Here is an 18,541-nt window from a genome sequence, read left to right on the forward strand (position 1 = left end):
CTTTGTCCTGTTTTCATTTCCTTTCCGTATACAGGCATACCTCGGAGGTATTGTGGGTTCATTTCCAGACCACCACGATAAAGCAAGTCAAATAAATATTTTGGTTTCCCAATACATATAAAAGTTATGTTTATGCTATACTGTAGTCTATTGAGTGTGCAATAGCATTATGTCTAAAAAGCAATGTGCATATCTTAATTTTAAAAGACTTCTGTTCCTAAAAATTGCTAACCACCATCTTAGCTTTCCGTGAGTGACAATCTTTTTGCTGGTGGAGGGTCTTGCCTGATGTTGAGGACTGCTGACCCTTCAGGGTGGTGCTGCTGAAGGCTGAGGTGGCCGTGGAAATTTCTTCAAATAAGACAGCAGTGAAGCTTGTGCCCCATTGATTGGCGGTTCCTTTTATGAACATTTCTCTAGAGAATGAAGGTCTGTTTGATATATTTTACCCACAGCAGAACTTCTTTCAGAATTAATCTCTCTTCTCAACTTCTGCTGCTGTTTCATCAACTTAGTTAATGTCATATTCTAAATCATTGGTTGTCATCTCAACAGTCTTCACAGCATCCTCAACAATAGATTCCATCTCAGGAAGACACTTGCTTTGCTTGTCCATAAGAAGCAATGCCTCGTCTGCTGACGTTTTATCACGAGATTGAAGCAATTCAGTCACATCTTGAGGCCCCACTTCTCATTCTCCTTTTCTTGCTGTTCCCACCACATCTGCAGTGACTTCCTCCACGTAAGTCTTGAATCCCTCAAAGTTGTCCATGAGGGTTGGAATCCACTTCTTCCAAACTCATGTTAATGTTGACATTTTGACCATGAAACATGAATGTTTTTATTGACATCAAGACAAGTGAATCCTTTCCAGAACGTTTTCTATTTACATTGCCCAGACACATCAGAGGAATCACTGTCTATGGCAACTATAGCCTTACAAAATGTATTTCTTAAACAACAGAACTTGAAAGTTGAAATTACTTCTCGACCCATGGGCTGCAGAATGGGTGTTGTGTTAGCATGTATAAAAACCACATTGATGTCATTGGACATCTCCATCAAAGCTCTTGGGTGACCAGGTGCATTGTCAATCAGCAATAACATTTTGAAAGGGGTCTTTCCAAGTACTGGGTCCTAATAATGGGCTTAAAATATTCAGTTAAATGATGTTGTAAACAAATGTGCTGTCATCTATGCTTTGTGGCTCCATTTATAGAAGAGAGGCACAGTAGATTGAGCATTATCCTGGAGGGGACTAGGATTTTCAGAGTGGAACATGACCATAGCCTTCAACACTGAGTCACCAGCTGCATTAACCCTTAACAAGAGAGTCAGCCTGTCCTGTGAAGCTCTGAGGCCAGGCATTGACTTCTCTCTAGCTAGGAGAGTTCTAGAAGGCATCTTCTCCTTAGAGAAGGCTGTTCCATCTACATCAAAACTCTTTTGTCTAGCGTAGCCCCCTTCATTAGTTCCCTTAGCTGGGCCTTTTGAATAACAACTCACCGTAGGCTCTACATCAGCATTTGCTGCTTCACCTGCACTTTTATGTTGCAAAGATGGCTTCTTTCCTTAAACCTCACGAACCAGCCTCTGCTCACTTCACACTTTTCTTCTGCAGCTTCTTCTCTCTCGGTCCTCACATAACTGAAGAGAGTTAGGGCCTTGCTCTGGATTAGGCTTTGGCTGAAGGGAATGTTGTGGCTGGTTCTTCTTCTATCCAGACCACTAGAACTTTCTCCATATCAGTAAGAAGGCTGATTTTTTTTAATCATTTCTGTGTTCATTGAAGTAGCACTTTTCATTTTCCTCAAGAACTTTCTCTTGTTCTTCACAACCTGGCTAACTAACTGTGTGGCACTAGAGGCCTAGCTTTTGGCCCATCTTGGCTTTCTCTATGCCCCCCTCCCTGAGCACAATCGTCTCTAGCTTCTGATTGAACGTGAGAAATGTGATTCTTCCTTGCACTTGAACACTTAGATGCCACTGTAGGGTTAACTGGCCTAATTTCAATATTGCTATGTCTCAGGAGTAGGGAGGCCTGAGGAGAGAGAGAGAGAGAAATGAGGGAATGGGTAGAGCAATGGACACGAGCGTCAAGGAGCCAGGACCAACGTTAAAGGGGTTTCCATGGTTTTTCTCTAGGAGTTTTATAGTATCAGATCTTATGTTTATATCTCTAATCCATTTAGAGAAAATTTTTCGGTGTGGTGTAACATCAGGGTTCAGTTTCAAGCTTTCAGGAATAGGGAGGCCTGAGGAGAGAGAGAGAAATGAGAAATGAGTATAGCAATCAACACGACCGTCAAGGAGCAAAGACCAACGTTAAAGACGTTTCCATGTTTTTTTTCTAGGAGTTTTACAGTATCAGATCTTTTGTTTATATCTCTAACCCATTTTGAGAAAATTTTTCAGTGTGGTATAATATCAGGGTTCAGTTTAAAGCTTTTCCATGTGGTTATGAGTTTTTCCAGCACCATTTGTTATAGAGATTATCCTTTCCCCATTGAGTGTTCCTGCCTTCCTTGTCAAATACTAGTTGACAATAGATGTAGGAGTTTATTTCTGGGCTCTTGATTCTGTTCCATTGGCCTATGGTATGAAATCAACAAGTGTGATGCCTCTAGCTTTGTTATTTCTCATGATTGTTTTGGCTCTTTGGGGTCTTTTGTGGATTCATACAAATTTTAGGAGAGTTTTCTTTCTTTTCCTATGGAAAATCCCATTGGACTTTTGATAGAAATTGCATGGAACCTATAGATGTCTTTGAGTACTATGTGCCTTTTAACAACATTATTTTTTTCTGATCCACATCACAGGGTATTTTTCCATTTATTTGTGTCTTCTTCAAGTCATGTTGTTTTCATTATACACCTCTTTCCTGACATTGGTTAAATTTATTCCTAAATATTTTATTGTTTTTGAGGCTGTTGTGAATGTCATAGTTTCTTAATTTCTTTTTCAGATGTTTTGTTATTATTGTATAATTGTTAGTGCTCCTGATTTCTGTATGTTTATTTCATACACGATACTGATTCATTTATATTGATTGTTTAATAGGAATTATTTTGTAGGTTATAATCTCTTAATATATGGCTGCTTTTAGGATTCTCTCTGTATCTTTGGTTATTGGCAGTTTCGTTATCATGTGTCTTAGGGAAGGTTGTTTGCGTTGAGATAATAAGGTGATCTATTAGCTTTACGAAGTTGGATGCCTGATTCTGTCCCAAGGCTTGGGAGGTTGTGAGATATTATTTCTTTAAATAAATGTTCAGCCTCCTTTACCCTCTCTTGTTCTGGATCCCTGATTACCCTAATATTTGTTCTTTTTTTTTTTTTCAATGTTTATTTTTGAGAGAGAGAGAGAGAGCATGCAGAGGAGGGGCAGAGAGAGAGGGAGACACAGAATCTGAAGCAGCCTCCAGGCTCTGAGCTGTCAGCACAGAGACTGATGTGGGGCTCGAACTCACAAACCTGAGTTTGAGAGATCATGACCTGAGCCGAAGTCAGACGTCTAACCGTCTGAGCCACTCAGGCGCCCCAATATTTGTTCTTTTGATGAAATCCCATAGATCACATAGATATTCTCTTTTCTACATTATTCTTTGTTCTCCTCTAAATGATTTATTTACAAACTCCTACCCTCCAAGTTGCCTCTTCTGTCTTCCAGTTGTTATGCTCACTGCAGATGCATTTTAAATTTCATTCATTGCATTCTTCAGCTCCAGAATTTCTGCATTTTTTTGTGTGATTTTGTTGAATTGCCTTTCTGAGTTTCCTCGTAGCTCACTGAGTTTTTCAAAAACAACTATTATGAATTCTTTTTTTTAAATTTTTAATGTTTATTTTTGAGAGAGAGACACAGACAGACAGAGACAGAGACAGAATGTGAGTAGGAGAGGGGCAGAGAGAGAGGGAGACACAGAATCTGAAGCAGGCTCCAGGCTCTGAGCTGTCAGCACAGAGCCCCATGCGGGGCTTGAACCCACGAACCGTGAGATCATGACCTGAGCCGAAGTTGGGTGCTCTACCTACTCAGCCACCCAGGCACCCCAGCTATTTTGAATTCTGTATCAGCTAGTTCATAAAATGTCATTACCTTGAGCTCAGTTATTAGAGAAATATTATTATCTTTTGATGATAACATACCTTCTTGGTTTTTCATGTTTCTTGTATTTTTAACACTGCTGCCTTTGCATCTGAATTAGAAAAATTCTCTCCTAGTTGCCTCTAGGTAGGGAGGGGTATTCTGTTCAATGGTGCTGTTATTACCTGGGGTTTTCAGTCTTTGTAAGGGTAATTCCACTCTTCTTGCTCCCTCTTGTGGCACAGTTCTTTTTTTTTTTTAAGTTTATTTATTTATTTTGAGAGAGAGAGACAATGAGTATGGAAGGGGCAAAGAGAGAGGGAGAGAGAGAATCCCAAACAGGCTTCACACTGTCAGTGCAGAGCCCAACATGGGGTTCGAAATCATGAACCGTGAGATCATGACCCAAGCCAAAATCACGAGTCAGAGGCTTAACTGACTGAACCACCCTGGCGCCCCTGGCAGAATTCTAAATTAGTTTTTATGTCTTTTATGTCTTTTTATGTATTCTCCCACCTAGCTACTAGAAAGCTCTCTGTAATTTTCCAGAAGGTGGCACTGTAGCTCAAATTTGTGATTTCTCCGTTGCCCACAGACCCTGGCCTGCTTTGGGCCTCTCAGCTGCTGTACTTAGGGGCGCACCCAAAGAGCCTACTCAGTGTGTGAGTAACACTTGGGGCATTGAGGGTGCCTGCAGACCAGGTAGAGAGACCCTCAGGTGAGGGACTTCCAGGGGCTCATGGGAGGGCTTCCTCCTGCATCCCCTCCATGCTCATTCATACTCTTACCTGCCTCTTTGCAGATCTCCTCCCTTCCCCCAGTCACAGAGGTCCTGTCTCAGTTTTCCGGGTGCTGCTGGAGAGAATGGGCAGTCACTCACCACTCTCCTTTTCTTCACTAGAAGGGGTCACCATCACCTATTAGTACAGTTCCATGCATTGTTGCTGTGTGTGTGGGTTGGGGGGGGGGGTGGTTCTTCTTACCATTTCCACAGCATCCACACTCACATATACGTGTTTTCTCCAAATGCATGAGAAGCCAGACTTCTGGGATTCCTCTCTCAACTGTGGCCGCCCATGTCTTCACTCTCCAGGTTTCTTTCCTGACCTTGACTGGAGGGGCTGGGGCAGGTGCTCTGCTCTTCAAGCTCTATAGCCTGAGCGGGGAAGGGGCAAAGGCCCCATAGAAAGAAAAGTGGCTAGTGTGGTTAAACCCCACAAAGTGGCCGTCTGTGAGGGCCGGAAGATGGGGGACTGGGTGGGCCTAATTAGGAATTCGGTCTTCATCTTAATAAATGCAGAAGCTTTTCAAAATCTTTGAAAGAAAATGAACAAATTTACATTTTTTAGAGATAACTCTGGATCCAATGTAGAGAGAGCATTGGAGGAGGGCATGGGTGTTTGCTGAGAGTTTCTCAAGCAGCCTAAGAAAGATGTGGATGAGTGGGGGAAAAACCCTATAACAACTCCAACAAAGAAGATGAAGTATTTAAGTGATAAGAAACTTCATCAAGAAAATTTTAAATTTTTTTTTTAACGTTTATTTATTTTTGAGACAGAGAGAGACAGAGCATGAACGGGGGAGGGGCAGAGAGAGAGGGAGACACAGAATCGGAAGCAGGCTCCAGGCTCCGAGCCATCAGCCCAGAGCCCGACGCGGGGCTCAAACTCACGGACCGCGAGATCGTGACCTGAGCTGAAGTCGGACGCGTAACCGACTGAGCCACCCAGGCGCCCCAAGAAAATTTTAAAACAAAACAGAAAGACACAGGAGAGGACTTGAACAGGTGGACAGACATCTCCTTTTCTTGTATTAGATTATGCAATGTTATAAAAATTTCAGTTCTTCCTAAATTAATTTATAAACGTAACTCAGTCCTTATCAAAACACGAGCAGTTGGGGTGTGTGTGTGTGTGTGTGTGTGTGTGTGGTATAAGACAAATTGATAATCAAGTTCATATGGAAAAACATTTAAGAAGAAGCAAGAAAACACTGAAAAAGAAAATCTATGAGAAGCTATGAGCCCCTCCCCCTCCCCTGGATATAAAGGTATAAAGGTGTACTTCAAAGTACCCATAATTAAATTAGTGTGGCACTGACACATAAGCAGACAGTGAGGCCAGGGGAACAGAGTAGAAAACCCAGAAATAGATCTAAGTACGTAAGGAACATATTCTATGATACAGCTACTCTCTTTGGGTTATTACTGGGACACAGATGGACTTTTTTTTTAATGTTTACTTATTTTTGAGAGAGAGAGAGAGAGAGAGAGAGAGAGGGAGAGGGAGAGAATGAGCAGGGGAGGGGCAGAGAAAGAGGGAGACACAGATCTCAAAGCAGGCTCCACGCTATGCACTGTTAGCACAGAGTCTGATGCAGCACTTGAACTCAAGACCTGCAAGATCATGACCTGAGCTCAAGTCGGAGGCTTAACCAGCTGAGCCAACCATGCACCCCAAATGGACTTTTTAAGTAATGGTTGTAGAACATCTGAGTAACCATTTGGAAAAAAATTTTTGATACAGTTCTTATAAGACATACCAGAGTAAACTCCAGAGATCAAGAATTTAAACATAAAAAATGAAAACATGTAAGAACTAGAAGAACACAGGGATGAATGTCTTCACAATATCATAGATAATTGATAAACTAGAAGAAAATATTTGTAGCATGTAACACAAAGAGCTAATAATCTCAATATATTAAGAACTCTTAAAATCAAAGAAAAAGAAACTGAAAAACAATAGAAAATATGAAATAGACATCAACACAAACTCACACATATTAAAAAGATAAAAATGGCCCTTAAGTATAATATCTTTTCAAGTTCAAACATACTTAGGAAAATACAAATTAAAATAATGTCATTTCTCAGTGATCAGATGGGTAAAAATTAAAAAGTATGACAACATATCCTCTTGGTGAGGCTGTGGCTAAACAGGGAGTGTCCTATATTATTAGTGAGAATGTAAACTGGCACAGTCCTTCTGGTGGAAGTTTAATAACAGAACTTTATATGTGTGTATGGTTTGATCAAGCAATCCCACTACTAGGAATCTGTTCTGAAAGGTACTCCTCGAATACTATATTTACACAAGGTTCTTCCCTGCAGGGTTATTTGATTTGTATCATATCAGAAGCAATTAAATTGCCCATACACAGGATAGTGTTTGATTAAAGTATGATGCATACACACAGTAGAGTACCAAGAAACTGAAAAAGAATGAAGACCTAAATGAAATAATCTGGGGACATTTCCAAGACTTATTGTTAACATTCAAAACAAAAATATGCATGTGCATGCAGATTGCCAGGCCTGGGCCACCAGGAAAGGGATGGAAGCCACTGGGTGACACAGACGGTGACATAGCGCAGAGAGGGGGCACGGATTGATTGCTCTGTGTGCTGAGCACTGCCTCCCTTGCCTCTTCAGGTGCACGCCCACAGCCTCACCAGGTGAGGCCACTGTGCAGGCAATGGTTCCTCATCTCACTCAGGCTTATGCCAAAGATGTAAAATTTGGTGCAGGTATCTGAGCCTTAATGCTTTGAGCTGATGCTGGAGTGATGATTAGCAATTACTAGTGAGTGAGTAGTCCCAGAGTATCAGTCTCAATTTACTTAAAGGATAAAGATAACAATGTGTGGACTCTACTTGTTCAAGATGTTGCCACTAACACAAAGGAAAAGACCAGAGATCCCCCACCACTGCTACCACATCAGTATCCTCTCTTGCCAAGGAAGGCTTGGAGGTTAGCCAAGGTGCTAATCTAGTGGAAATTAGGAAAGGTGTGGTGTTAGCTGTAGATGCTGTGATTGATGAATTTAAGAAGCAGTTCAAACCTGTGTTGAGCCCCAGAGAAATCACTTAGGTTGCTATTATTTCTGCAAGCCAAGAAATGAGCAATATCATTTCTTATACAGTGAAAAAGATTGAAAGGAAGGATGTAAAGACACCAAAAAATGGGAAACACTGAATAATGAATTATAAATTACTGGATTGCAGTTTGATTATGTTTCTTCATACTTAGTATACATCAGAAGCTCAGAAATGTGAATGCCTGTGTTCTACTGGGTGAAAAGAAAATGTCTGGTGTCTACTCCATTATACCTGCAGTTGAAATTGTCAATGCTTATTGTAAGCCCTTCATAATAATTACTGAAGATGTTAATGGAGAAGCTCTAAATACACCCATTTTGAATAGTCTAAAACTTGGTTTTCAGATTATAGCAGTCAAATCTCCAGGCTTTGGTGACAATGAAAAAGCCTACTTAGACACATGGCTATTGATGCTGGTGGTTCAGTGTTCAGAGAAGAAAGGTTGACCCTAAATCTTGATGCTCAGTCACACACTTAGGAAAAGTTGGATAGAGATGTCATTGTGACCAAAAATTAGCCAGTGTGCTCGAAGGGAAAAGATAACAGACTCAAATTGAAAAATCTATTCAAGAAATCATTGAGCAGTTACATATCATAACTGGTAATTATGAAAAGGAAAAATTGAATGAATATCTTGAAAAACTTCTAGATCGAGTAGCTCTGCTGCAGGTTGGTGGGACAAGTGATGTGGAAGTGAATGAAAAGAAAGACCTGCATATGCCCTCAATACTACATGTAAGCTGTTGAAGAAGGCGTTGTTCTGGGAGGGGGTTGTGTTATTCTTCAGTGCATTCCAGCCTGAGACTTGCTAATTCCAGCTAATGAAGATATTTTCAATGATACAGAAATTACTAAAAGAACACTCAAAATTCTTGTAAACAGGGTGTGTGGGTGGCTCAGTCAGTTAAGTGTCCAACTCTTGATTTCAGCTCAGGTCATGATGTCATGGTTCATGTGATACAGCCATGCATCGGGCTCTGCTTTGATAGCATGGAGCCTGCTTGGGATTCTGTCTCTCTGTCTCTCTCTGTCTCTGTCTCTCTGTCTCTCTCAAAATAAATAAAGAAATATACGTTTAAAAATATGCTTACAAAGGTCATTACTAAGAAAGTAGTTGTTGTAGGATCATTGATAGTTGAGATAATATGCTAAGTTTCTCAAAAGTTGGTTCTGATACTCTCCTTGGAGATTTTGTGAATGTGATGGAGAAATGAATCATTGATCCAAGTTAATAAGAACTGTTTTATCGGGTGCTGAAGAGAAGGACCATGGAACAGGTGGAATGGTCAGGGAGGATATGTTCTACTTTCTAGAATAGTGCTTCACCATTACTAATAAACTATGACAGGGTGCTTGAGGCAATGTTTCTCACCAGTAATTTTAGAGAAGTCAGTTAAAGAAGTTGAAAAGGCTGGCTGATGTTAAGAAATTCAATATACCCATAGTTACTAGTTTCATTTAACAATATAGAATGATCTATCACTGCCATTGTCCATGCCTACAGATAATTTATTTTGTATTGTTAAATACAAAGCTATTTGTACATTCACCAAAAAAAAAAAAAAAATGAACAAACAAGAAATACACTGTGAAGGTGTCTATAATGTGCTATTCTTTATGTAATGAAAAAGGGAGAATGAGAAAATACACATTTATCCACTAATGTCTTCAAAAGAAATATAGAAAAATAAACCAGAAACTAATGAGATCGGTTGCCAACATAAGTTGGGTAGGAATGGCAGTTCAAGAATGTGAACAGAATGAAACTTCTCTTCTTTTTCTGTATAGCACTGTCTTTTAGGACATACCCCAAAACATAAATAAATAAAACCGACCAGGATGTGGGGGAACCCAAAATAGAATACAAAAAAATAACAAATTTACCTGACGGTGTTATAAATGAATGACATAACTATATCGAAGGGGGTAGAGAAGACAATAATTAAGTGACATGAGGGACAATATTTTGATTGCATACCATATGCAAATATATCCCCCACCACATACACTATATTGTGTAAATTTGTTTTTAACAAACGTATTGACTAGAGATTCTGAAATACTATGTGCATACTAAGATTTAGCAGATAGGTAAATATATTGTAGGTAATAAGAGCCGGGTTACAAATAAGAAAAGGGGAAATGCTAGAAAGAGCCCTAAAATTGGACGTGTAAGTATGAACCCATGGCTTCAATATATATACAGAACCTTAGGTATAGAAATAATTATAATATGTATGTGTGTGTTGAGTGTCCATACATGTGTTTCCTAGCTCTGTCTACTGAGAGGATCTGGAGGCAAGAACATCCCAGGGGCAATGAAGACACCTGGCATCCAGATCTTAATTCCTGAATAGCATTCTACAATTAAAGGACAATGACTTTTAGAAACATGGGTGATTACAGGGGCACCTGGGTGGCTCAGTCGGTTAAGCATCTGACTTCAGCTCAAGTCATGATCTCATGATTCATGAGTTCAAGCCCCGCATCAGGCTCTGTGCTGACAGCTCAGAGTCTGGAGCCTGCTTTGGATTCTGTGTCACCCTCTCTCTCCGCCCCTCCCCCACTCATGCTCGGTCTCTCTCTGTCTCTCAAAAAATAAATAAACATTAAAAAAAAAGAAAAAAGGATGGTAACAGGGCTAAAACAGATAAAATATAGGATGAGGCAAGATCATCTTGTATCAGAAAGCAAGGAAATGTTTATAAAATGATTGGGTAAAGCATGAGGCAAAGGATTCAGTAGCCAACTTACAGAAGCTACCAATGGCCAAAATCTGGGACAATGTGAACAAAACAACCAAGAACAAGTAATGGTCATAAGGTTAGACAACCAAAGAATAAGTAAATATCCATGAGTCCCAAATGATGTCAACAGTAAAGAACTGAATAAATAAGTAAATAGGGGAGAAGAGACAGCCCTTGTCTACAATATAGTTGCAATGAATAATGTAGAAGAAAGGATGCAAACAGAAAATTGCGGGTAAGCAAACAATACGGTAATTGTTGCAGGAAAGAATTATTGATGGATGCTAAAACTAATAGGTGAAGCTATGATAAGAAACAGGATATCTGAGCTGTCTCTAAGTATTTCTCCACAAAATACTTCTTAATAATTGAGGGGGGGAGGGAATGCAACTTGCCCCTGGAGAAATCTGGTGGACACCGTCTTTTCCCAGTGACTGAAGTTGACATCACCAGTTATTAAGACCTGCCAGCATCGTGTACCTCTACCCTGTGGAAGGCACAAGGGTACAGCATTTCTTCTGTGGTATTTCTGCCACATGTGACAACATCAGACCCTGAAATTAGGAAGCATTGTAAAAGACACAGGGAGGGACGGAAAAGGACAGCTGTTGAGGGTGCTTTGGGTTACGATACCAACAGTGGAGGTAGAGGTGAGAGAAATGAACTGTAAGAAAGATAGCAAGTCAACAAAACTTGATAAAACAGGATTTAAGGTGGTGTATTCTAAAAAAAATTTTTTTTAATGTTTTATTTATTTTTGAAACAGAGAGAGACAGAGCATGAACGGGGGAGAGTCAGAGAGAGGGAGACACAGAATCTGAAGCAGGCTCCAGGCTCTGAGCTGTCAGCACAGAGCCCAATGTGGGGCTCAAACTCACAGACCGTGAGATCATGACCTGAGCCTAGGACGCTTAACCGACTGAGCCACCCAAGCGCCCCTAGGTGGTGTATTCTAGAGAGCGAAGGAGATTTAAAGAAAGTCACCCATGGTAATGACCTACAATCCTATTTAGGCATGTGGTTTGTAACTCTGTGGGATTTTTAACAAAGTTCCCCGAGATATGAATTGTAAATGACATCTTTTTGACTAATTAGGCCTTTTTATTTGGTATGTTAAGTTGCTTGGGAAGCACTGTCAAGCAAATAATGATAAGCTTTAGGTTATGTTTTTTGGGTAGATGCTGTAGCTGTTCTAGAAATCCTATGAAATTCCTAAAGTTTTAATATGTTCTGATGTGGAGTCATCACTTGACATTCTAATTATTACAGTGTTATGTGTCACAGAAAAAGATAAAAGAAAGACACCCCAATTTGTGGGCTGCACAACAGGTGGATAATCTTGCCATTTATTAACCAGAGCAGGAGACCAAGTTTTAGTGAGAATCACCCTCTGACTTGGAAAGACTGTTGATTTATTAATACTTCCCTCTAAAACATATAGCACATCTTTACCGATGATGTATTTTATTTATTTTATTTTGTACTTTATTTTATCTTATTTTATTTTATTTTATTTTATTTTATTTTATTTTATTTTATTTTATTTTATTTTATTGTTTATCAGATGTATCCACGGGGAAGCTAGTTTTTGACTGACAAATTTCACACTGGCAGGCCAGCTCACCTTGGAATACTTACCTTCCTGAGATGTGGGACCAATAGATAAGCAATCCTGTTCTCCCTGGTTTACTCTTGGTAGTAAATTCTTGCTCTTTGTAGCTTTAGGGATCTGTAGGAGGCAGTGCTGGCCTTGGTTATGTCATGGACAAGACCTGTAAAACGAGTTGTGGCTCAGAGTACTAATATCAGAAAAATCTTTGACCCCTGAGCCCACTACCTCAAAAAGTTTTCTATTTGAAACTGGCAAAAGGAATGTGGAACAATATAAAAATACTCCAAAGGAAACATTTTGAAATTTTGAAAAAAGTCATGAATGATTAAACTGTATAAATCAGGAAATGTTTTATGGCTTTACAAGAAAGCTTTTCTAATCACGCTTTTTAATGCTTTTATTTTCTATAAGAAAAGCATAATCATGGCAAAATTACACCATTGTAGTAGATAAAGCAGAAATAGTGTTTTATTCCAGTTAGGATGCTTTTGCTAAAGTCTGATTCTTTAATATTTGGGTCTGGGAAATAACGGGCAAAATTATGAAGAGGTCCATTTACATCTTATTTCGCAAAGTTTACACTTAATTATAATGTCATTTTGGGAGATAATTAAAACAAAATTCATCATGTCAACTAATCTAAAGTTAGCTTACTTTTTATTCTGTGCACATAGGAAATATTTACAGGTACCTCTCATGCATTACTATGCTGCAGTATCTGGAGAGGGAGAATGGGTCTTAGACCCATTAGACATGGGTTCAAATTCCAGGGCGACTAGTTAGTCAAAAACAAGTCTGTAGACCTTGAATATGGGCACAAATATAAGCCTCTTTTTTCTAGGGAAAAAAAAAATGGAGTAGAAGACTCACCTCATAGGATTCTTAGAGAATTATTTGAATTCTTGCAATGCTGACTATTGTAAACTGTATACTCTGTATGTGGATTTTTCTTTTACAGCAAATGAGTGGATTAAGTTTAGCTGATAGTGAACACATATGTAGGTTATATTTTCATTTTTCTTTGTCATTATATTTAGGAAAGCAAAAACTAAGTAATCAGTACTGAGATCTCATAATTATTTGTCATAAAACATCTTTTTCTTGGCCACATTGTGAAATAAACATCAAATAATCTATTTATTTGAAGATCATAAATCCCAATATATGGAGCCATTGCTGAAGCACACAGAATCATCCCCACAACATACAAAATATATCTCATGTGTGTAACTCAAATGTGTTCACTTTGGTTCAAAGCTGCGTTCAAAGATAGAATTATAAAGAGACGAAAAAATTGTTCCTTTTGTGTGATACAGCATATGCATGTTTTAGTTTGCCCAAACTTTTGCTCATGTTATAGAACTTAACTTATATGGAGTTTATCTATATACACCATTTGGGAAATAATCTGAAAATGAACAAAATAACACCCATTCTTTGGAAACAAAATACTCTTTCACTATTACATGGAAGGTGATATAGGGAAGGGAAGAGAGGTTGTTTCAGAGAAGTAAACCTTGGTTAACATGTTCCTTGGCTTAGACGTAAGAAGGCAATCTTGTTGCTACATTTCTAAGATGTGGCGCCTGTCCTCAGGGTTTGGAACCAGACCAGACCAGGTAGGTCTTGAGGGCTCCCTGCCCTCTTGGTGAGGCAGTTTACCACAGCCTGGGATATTGGGCAAACTATGAAAACCTCTGTAAGTGGCTGTTTTACCATCTGAAAATGGGCATACAACAATACTTACTTTGCAAAGTTGTGAGAATTAAATGTAAACTATTGTGAAAATAACTGGCAAGAAATAAATGTAAGGGCTTCTTTTCCTTTATCACAGCATTTTTTAATTTAGTATATTTGTTACTTTTTAATTTTTATTGGAGTATAGTTGACCTGCAATGTTACATTAGTCCCAGGCGTACAACATAGTGATTCAACTTCTGTGTACGTTATGTTGTACTCTGAAGTGTAGCTACTACCTGTCGCAGCATTTTTTTGAGAAGATTCGATTTTTAAATACATAAATTTTAGAGGTTATATATCATTGCATTGATGTAAATAGTCGTTTTTATGAGTAATTACAAAAATGGGTTCACTTGGCTCTCATTTTTCAAGAAAGCCAATCTCACCAAGTGAATACATATTTTGGTGTATGTATCTCCATGGCCAACATCTTGACATTGGAGAGGAGGATGGATTTTTCCCTCCGTGATAAAGAACTGGAATATCTAATTCATGTTAAACTGTCAAAAGCAGATTGTCTAGATACAGAAAAAAACCCTTCAGATAGTGAAGACAAACACAAGCAAAGTATAAAGATCTATAGCTATATTCTTATCCATGCTTTGTCAGCCTTTTTGTTTACTAACATTTTAATCGTATTTGGGATGAGAAAATATGACCGCAATGGAAAAGGGATAAATGATGCAAAACTTCCCACCACCTGCTTTAAAATTACAATGTCAATTCATGTTTACTTCCCAATAAAAAAAAATTATACCAACACAAATAGCCAGTTCTGTTTGTTGAGCATAATTTTTTAAAAATCACATCATTTGGTCCCTTTACCACATATAGCGTATCTTTTTTTTTTTAAGTTTATTTGTTTTCTGAGAGACAGCGTGCAAGTGGGGCAGGGGTAGAGAGAGAGGGGGACAGAGGATCTGAAGCAGGCTCCATGCTGACAGCAGAGAGCCCACTGTGGGGCTGGAACTCATGAACTGTGAGATCATGACCTGAGCTGAAGGCTGATGCTTAACCGACTGATCCACCCAGGCACCCCAAGTGAATCTTTTTAATATAGATTTGTTCTTTCCTTTTATTTTTAGGGCGTTATGATTCTTTCTTCTTTTGTTGAAGTATATCTGATGTACATGTTACATTAGTTTCAGATTATAACATAATGATTCAGCATTTTATACACTACAAAATGCTCTCCACGATGTCTAGTTATCATCTGTCACCATGCAAAGTTATTACAGCATTATTGACTGTATTCCCTATGTTGTACTTTATTTTCCCTATGTCTTATTTATTTTATAACTGGAAATTTGTATCTCTTAATCCTCATCACTTATTTCACCCATTCCCTACTCCCTTCCCCTCTGGCAACCACCAGTTCATTCTCTGTATTTATGAGTCTGTTTCTATGTTGTTTTGTTTGTTTCTTGTGTTTTTTAGATGCCACAAATAAGTGAAATCATATATTATCTATCTTTCTTTATCTGACTTATTCACTTAGCATATTACCTTCAATATACATCCCTCTGGGTTGTCACAAATGACAGGATCTCCTTCTTTTTTATAGCTGAATAATATTACCTTGTATATAAACACCACATCTTCCTATTCCATTCATCTATCCACGGACACTTGGGCTGCTGCCATATCTTGGATGTTGTAAATAATGCTGCAGTGAACATACAGGTGCATATGTCTTTCAGAACTAATGTTTTTTTTTTCAACGTTTATTTATTTTTGGGACAGAGAGAGAGCATGAACGGGGGAGGGGCAGAGAGAGAGGGAGACACAGAATCGGAAACAGGCTCCAGGCTCTGAGCCATCCGCCCAGAGCCTGACGCGGGGCTCGAACCCACGGACCGCGAGATCGTGACCTGACTGAAGTCGGACGCTTAACCGACTGCGCCACCCAGGCACCCCAGAACTAATGTTTTTGAGGGTTTTTTGGATAAATATCCAGCAGTGGAATCGCTGGATCATATGGTAGTTCTATTTTTACTTTTTGAGGAACCTCCATACTGTTCTCCACAGTGGCTGCCTCAGTTGACATTCCCACCAGCAGTGCCTAAGGATTCCCTTTTAACCACTTCCTACCTGACCCTTGCTGTCTCTTGTCTTCTTGATAGTAGCCCTCCTGACAGGTGTGAAGTGGTATATCTCATTGCGGTTTTGATTTGCCTTTCCCTCAAAATTAGTGATGTTGAGTATCTTTTGTTGCGTCTGTGGCCATCTGTAGGTCTTCTTTGGAAAAATCTCTATTCAGATCCTGTGCATATTTTTAATCTGGTTGTTTTTATGGTGTTGAGTTGTATGAGTTTTTCATATATTTTAGATATTAACCCTTTACCAGATACATAATTTGCAAATACCTTTTCCCATGTGGTTGTTTGTGTCTTCATTTTATTGATGGTTTCCTTCACTGTGGAAAAGCTTTTTAGCCTGATATTGTCACAATTGTTTATTTTTGTTACTCTTGCTGGAGGAGACCTATCTAAGAAAATACTGTTAAGACCAATATGGAAGAGTTTACTGCCTACATTTTCCTTTAGATGAGGTTTTTCTTTTCTTTTCTTTTTTTTAACCTAGAAAAAGCTTTGAATGAGTTATCTATAAATAAATCACTATAGTCCAGATTTAAAAGTCCTTTTGGCCTCAGACCATTCCTCATAACTAGTGAATGCCCATAAAATGTGAACATAGTACACAAAAGAAAGAAAGAAAGAAAGAAAGAAAGAAAGAAAGAAAGAAAGAAAGAAGAAAGAAAGAAAAACATTTTTTAAACGAGCAATGAAAAATGACTTTGTAAAGAGAAACCATACATTAAATTTAGAAATACTGTAGAAAGGTAAATATTACTGTTGTTTTTAATTATGTGATGAGCTGTTGAATTTCATGATGGAGATGGAGAAATAAGTATTTATCTTTAGAAATCTGAGTAAACCTCTTCTAAGTAACAGGTTGCTACTGCAATGTAATATATAGAAAAAACTATTCTGAATACATTTAATCCTGTGCATATGGACACACAAAGGAAATTCACAAAATGAAATCATTTGGTAAAATGATAGGATTATGGGACTTTCTCAGATTTTTCTCTCTAGTGCTTTTATAAGTAAGAGCCATACTTAATTTACAGAAACACCAACAGGTATTATGCATTCTAATTTTACCTGCAGGTGTTCATTCTTTCCTGCACGATCTCTGGGGGATAATGTCCTTCAGTAAATTTTCAACTACCTGCCTCTTTACATTGTACAAGAAGCTTTGTACTTTAGGATTGTTGTTAAATTACTCAGGGAGGGGGCACCTGGGTGGCTCAGTTGGTTAAGCCTCTGACTTTGGCTCCGGTCAAGATCTCGTGGTTCTTGAGTTCAAGCCCTGCATCAGGCTCTGTGCTGACAGCTCTCTCTCTTTCTCTAGCTCTCAAAGGTAAATAAACACACACACACACACACACACACACAATTTTTTAAATTAAATTACTCAAGGAAAATAGTTCAGGAATTATTAATTTATGCTAATTAAGAGCATAAAATATTTTAAAGATGCACAAACAGAACCAGAATGGAAATTAAAAGTAGCTTGAGGCCACTGAAATAACAAAAGGACAACTTAAAAATTATTAGCAACGGACCCAGAGGACGAGTAGTGAATACAGCTGCAGGGAAGAATTACATGTGCCCTGGGCAGGCTTGGACCTTGGGTAATACTTCACTGAGCACAGCTGTGCTCAGCTAATTTTGTTTGTTACCATTACAATATAGAAACCACTAAATTTAGAAAGGCCTGGAGACAAAGTCTATAAGATTTAGGATTCACAAAATAGTTTTTGAAGTGCTGGTATGTGAGAATTGCAGAAATTCTATCTCAACTTCCCAAGTTAAATTTACAGAAACATTATTACTTAGAGGCTACATTTGATAAAAACTAAAGATAATTTTTATTGTTCTTTGGGTGGTAGATAAGTCTCTTACTATGTGCTTTTAGTTTCATTTATTTTTAGTTTTCATTAGAGGGTAGTCGACATACGATGTTACATTATTTCAGGTGCACAACACAGTGATTCAGCATCTCTATATGTTATGTTTTGCAAACCACAAGTGTAGCTCCCATCTATCAGCATGCATGCTATCACCATATCCTTGACTGTATTCTTTATGCTGCGCCTTTTATCCCCGTGACTTACTCAGGCCATACCCACATGCTTGTACTTCCCTCTCCCCTTCACCCATTTTGCCCACCCCACACCCCCAGCCTCCTGGCAACCCTCAGTTTGTTCTGGGGATTTATAGGTCTGATTCTGGTTTTGTTTTTTTCCTTTTTAGTCATTGATTATCTCAAGCTTATTTGAGTAATTTTTAAACTAAAAGTTACAAGAATTAACTTGCAAATTCTTTAAACTTGAAGAGCAAATAGAAACAAAATTAACATGTAATTGAGAGTCAAAGGTATCGGTGCACTTTTTATGTAAAAGAAATT

General features: G+C 38.6%; 1 protein-coding gene and 1 pseudogene across 14 annotated transcripts in view; both read left to right on the forward strand.

Annotated features, from left to right (window-relative positions):
• The window catches only part of GRIA4 (glutamate ionotropic receptor AMPA type subunit 4), a 1,433,894-nt gene that overhangs the window by 1,134,874 nt on the left and 280,479 nt on the right, over positions 1–18,541 (forward strand). The window lies entirely within an intron of this gene.
• On the forward strand, positions 1,280–10,082 carry LOC109492270 (annotated as a pseudogene).

This window comes from Felis catus, chromosome D1 (genome assembly GCF_018350175.1).
Source record: "Felis catus isolate Fca126 chromosome D1, F.catus_Fca126_mat1.0, whole genome shotgun sequence".
NCBI classification, from domain to species: domain Eukaryota; kingdom Metazoa; phylum Chordata; class Mammalia; order Carnivora; family Felidae; genus Felis; species Felis catus.